The sequence below is a fragment of the Haliaeetus albicilla genome, chromosome 9 (genome assembly GCF_947461875.1).
Source record: "Haliaeetus albicilla chromosome 9, bHalAlb1.1, whole genome shotgun sequence".
Classification (NCBI taxonomy): Eukaryota; Metazoa; Chordata; class Aves; order Accipitriformes; family Accipitridae; genus Haliaeetus; species Haliaeetus albicilla.
The window spans coordinates 16,057,350-16,062,273 of NC_091491.1; positions in this window are offsets into that span (position 1 = coordinate 16,057,350).

Here is a 4,924-nt window from a genome sequence, read left to right on the forward strand (position 1 = left end):
TGACAGATTATATGATATCACATTGGATAGTAGAAAAAAAGAAAATGTGCTTGTTCTTTGTTTTTTCTTCATTGCTTCTCTGCATGGAGAATTAGATAATTTTCCTGTTTGTGGAGGAGTTTGTGTCTGAAAAGGCTACATGCTTCTTTTTTCCTAAATATGTCTTATTTTGCCCTTTATCTACCCCTGTCCTTCAGTGGGTGAGGGTGCAAAACTGAGGGTAGGAAACCCTTCAGAAGTCACAAGCCAACCCAACTGCGTGGTTCCAGGGAGGATTTTTCTCCAGGACCAGAGAAAGACCTAACTCCAGGCCCAGCAAACTGCTGTAGTTTCCCCTGAATCACTCGCGTGCCACAGCTGAGAGCAACCCAGTATTTCTTCAAAGGTGAAGCACTGCTTCCACATGAGCAGACTCTGCGTGACATGTTACACAAGAGCACTGGCTGGGCTGGCGGCTGTCATATCATCCAGCAGGACAGCTCTGGACACGATGCACTGCCCGGAATAACATCCCCTCTCCTGTGCCTCATGCTGTGGTGTTCACCCATATTGGAGATGAGCTGGGAAAGGGCAGTTCTCCTTGCAGCAGGGAGCAGGCTGTGGAGGAGAGGGCATGCCCTTCCTCTGTAGGAGAGATGCTGGTCTCAGGATATTGAGACCCAGCAGCTTCTACCCTGTGCCCAAAAATGCCTCTCCTTCACCTGCAGCATTTTTGTGCTGGTGGATCTGATGTGCCCATTACCCTTCTCATCTCCTCTCATGGAAATTACTGAGAACAGAGGCTGTTCACACTAGTCGTGTCTCTCCTGACAGAAGTTCATTTGTAAATTCATATTGACCAAAGCAGCGCAGCATTGATCTGTCTGCTTTATGTCCCAGCCAGCCACCAGTGACATTGCTGTTGCTGAGAGGTTGCATTCACAGCTCCGAGAGGGCAGGTGCAAGGCTCCCCACAGCTGGCAGGAGTGCGTGGGAGTCCCTGCCTCTCGACTGCTCTGTTCCCAGCAGGGCAAGAGCACACCAAAGGGCAACCACAGATCCCTGGTCCTCAGCCCGGCAGGGCAGCGGCCCGTGCTCAGCAGCCTGATTTGAAGTCCTTGGTGTCTGCTGACATGCAATGTAATGAGAAAGCACCAGCCCATTCTGTGCGCCTCTTTGGTAAGTTGTTAAAATAACAGCCTTGCAAAGTCCCTGATCAGCTTAAATATGCAGTGATACCAGAAATATGCTCATGAGTGAAATGTTCCTTCATTTAACAGGGAGAGAACACAGCCCCGCACAGAGGAGAACTTGATAACCACTTGGTACAAGATTAGTTTTCCCACCTGTCTTTTTGAAACGGCTAACTATTTTCACTCAGTGTGAAAATATCTGTTAAAAATGTTTTCCAGGTAAAACTGTCCCTACTGGCGAGGAATGTTGCCAATTCTGCTATGTGAGTGTGAGCTGAGGTTGTACAGTTCTCCAGCATGGTGAGGCCTTGGTGACACACATTGCAAGCTGGCCCTAGTCCATCCTTAATCTTTGGGCCCCGCTTCTACTTTTCATGTGAGTGTTTGGCTGGAGATCTACGCTTTCTGCACAGTGGGGACGCTTGCTCTCAGTGCTGAGGATAGTCGGTTTCAGCCCTGTTGAGTACCCATGGTCTCTCGCATGCAGCTGCAGAATTGTTAGATGTCTTTAATTAAGTCGGTGAGCTCTGCCAGTGCAGCAGATGCCTCCATTAACTGCTCAGCCACAGGCATTTTGCAAAACAGTAAAGAATGGGAGTGCACCAAAGGAGAGAATTGCTTTAGCTTTGATCAACGTCCCCTGCAGCACTGGGTCTTCAAAGGGAAGAAAAAGCTCCCTCCCTTTTGGTGTGCTAAGAAGCACTGTCCTGCAGTGCATGTCTGGATTGGACAGGGCGCTTGAGTCTTGTCAGCACCCGTTTCTGTAACCCATAGTTCACCTTCCTTTACTTCATTTCTTTTTAACAGAAAGTGATCTTACAGCCCAGGCTGGATCTGAGAACAGCTCTGGAGGTGAAACAGCAGTGGGGAGGGAGGGCTTCGTGCCAGCAGGTAGAAGAGGCAGTTTTCCTTGGGCCGGGGGGTCTCATGGGAGCTGAGCAGCATCCCCTGTTTGCTGCTGTTGGGCTCCAGGGAACAGGAGGAACGACAGGACAGTGTCAAAGAAACACCTGATTTTGCAGTCAGTTTTTCCTCTGCTTGCAAAGAGCTGAGCAAGGTCCTGAATGTTGGCAGATTTAAGTGGGATTTCGGTAAAACAAAGGCAGGTAAGCCTTGAGGAGTGATTCAGGAAACTCACTTTCCAATGCATTTAACCCTGGAGGCATTTAAAATCAACAGGCCTGTGAAGCTCCCTCAGTCCTGATGACCAGTGCCTGGGAAGGCTCAAAGTCTCCTGCTCAGTGCATCTGGGCTCCTATGTCCTGCCCAGTTAGGCTGAGTTTGATAGGCCTTGTCCCTGAGGCATGGTGCAAACCTCCCTGCCCCCCTCCGCCAGCTCTGATTGCTTTTGTCCCAGAAATCAAAACCAGCCCCAGAAACGTCCCTTCAGCCTGGTGAAAAGCTCTCCCTTGAGCCGTGGGCAACCATCATGTGAAAGGGAGAGGCTGTAGCCCCTGCTTGTACATCCCAGGACATGTGGGCATAAGCTGGGATGCAGTTGTGTGTGCCCAGAGCTCGCCTGGCACTGAGATGCTGCAGGAGGGAGTGAAAGACTCCCTGGGACCATGGAAGGGCAGGAAGGGCAGTAGCAGACCAGGTATATGCTGACTGCCTGTGTGCATTGCATTGAAAGGAGCTGGGTGTACAGTGGGTGAGTGTTCCAGCCCTCCCACTCTGGTGCCTGGCCCATCTGCTGAGGCAAAGTGCTTGTCCCCACTCCTAGCAGCAAGGGAGGGTTCGGTTCAGAAGGGACCAGCAGGACTGTTTTGTGCGGCCTCCATCGTAACACAGGCCAGAAGCTTCCCCCAACGAGCCCCGCACCACCCGGACAGTTAAACTCCATCCTCCAGCGCCTTTGCTTTGGGGGGGGGAGGGTGCTTTGGGTGCGCAGGTGGGGAGTATTGCGTAAATGTGTATGGCAAATGGGTTTGGCAGCCTGACCAGGAGACAGGGCAGTGTGCGGGGTAGGAGTTGCTCACCTGTACATGCTGTTTTGGTGGGTCTCAGCCTTGTGATGCGAGCACTGGCTCAGCACCGGTGCGAGTGGTGAAATGTCCCAGAGCCAGCAGTGCTGCAGGGAGCTGGTCTGTGCTACAAGTCAGGGACGCTGGTCAGAGGTTGTTCAAAGTCTCAGTGCAACTCTCTGCTCTGCAGTTATGACCCACATCCTTTGTTTTTACCCATAAAGTGCATAGCTGATCGCAGCGATACACCTGCAGCTTGGTTGTTCTTAAGCTCTTTTTGTTGGCAAGAAGCAAATGATTCTCTCAGCGCATCTTCAGGAGGGTGTACAGCATGGGGACACCTCTAGGATCTATCCCAAGGACAGACCCCAAAGGCACTGTCTGGGAATATTCTGGAGAACACAAAGTATTTTTTGTAAGTATAAGTATTTTTTTACTACTTCTGTATTTTTTTACTACTTCTGACAAAGAGCTATTGGGTACTGTACAAAGGTGAGTATGAAAATGACCAGTTTGATTTCTGTTCTAACAGAAAGCTGACTTCAACTCCCTTAGTACTGAGCAGAGGGCCAATAAAAACACAATTTACTTTCAAACATGACAGGAAAACAAGGCCACCACTACACTTAGGAAACCAAATAATGTAGCCACTGCTAAAGATAAATCCAAACTTTAATTTTGGCCTAAAGATACGATTGTTGGAAAATAACAATACGCTTCCACATCATTATTAACCAAAATTATATCTACTGATTATTTTACAAAATGGAAGACAAAGTTTATCAGCGTTTTTAAAATCACTGCATGATTAGAAAGAAATGGTTTTCCTGATTAGATGACCTGAGAATAAGTAGCAAGAAGAATAAAATATAAACCAAGAACTGCCTGTGCCGCGGGTCGCATGTGCAAGCAGTTCAGTCTTCTGATCCATTGCGTCTGGCACTGCAGGGACAATCTGTGTCCACCTGTCTCATAAAATAGCCAAGAGCCACACACTTGGAGGGCCCCAGATCACTTGTACCTGATCATGTAATCGAGCCCTGCCCACCTCCTTCTCCCATGCCCCGGATGCTGCCGTCTGGATGCGAGGGTGCCTGGATCCTATTTAACAAACCCGGTGGGGTGCAGAGAGGAGCGCCGCACGCCCTGTCATGGCAGGGGCGAGAGGGGGATGCTCCGGGGAGCTGGCTGGCCTGGGAATGCCTGGCACCGTGGCCCGCTGGCCTTGCTCATCTCTGCTGGGAGCCAGGCTGGCTTAGCCAGGACCGGTCGCTGCTCATGCACGTGTGCTCTTGCCGCTACAAGATGCCTCTGAAAAACAGTTAAATCTCATAACGGGTCAAAATACACGGCAGGTGCCCTCGCGTGCACTCCCCGCCCGGCAGAGCTGGCGTTCCCCGCGTAACACAGCGGCATCGGGCAGCCCGAGGGGGTGACCTGACCTCCGGCCAGCCCGGCCTCGGCACGCCGCCGTCGACCACCTTGCTCCCGGAGCGGCTTTGCCCTCGGCTTACCGCCGCACCCCCCGCTCTGCGCACCCCTGTCCCCGCCCCGGGAGGCCGGCGGGGGGACCGGGGCAGCGGGTGGTGCTGAAGGACGGGCGGGAGGGGCGGCAGCCCGTCGTCCCCGGGCGGGGCGGGGCGGGGAGGAGCCGGCGGAGCGGGCGGCCGGGCCCTGCCCGCGGCGCTGCCCCCCGCGGCGCTGGGCGGGCGGGCGGTCCCCGCTGCGGCTCGGCGCCTTGTCCTCCTCCTCCTCCTCCTCCTCCTCCTCCTCCTCCTCCTCCTCCTC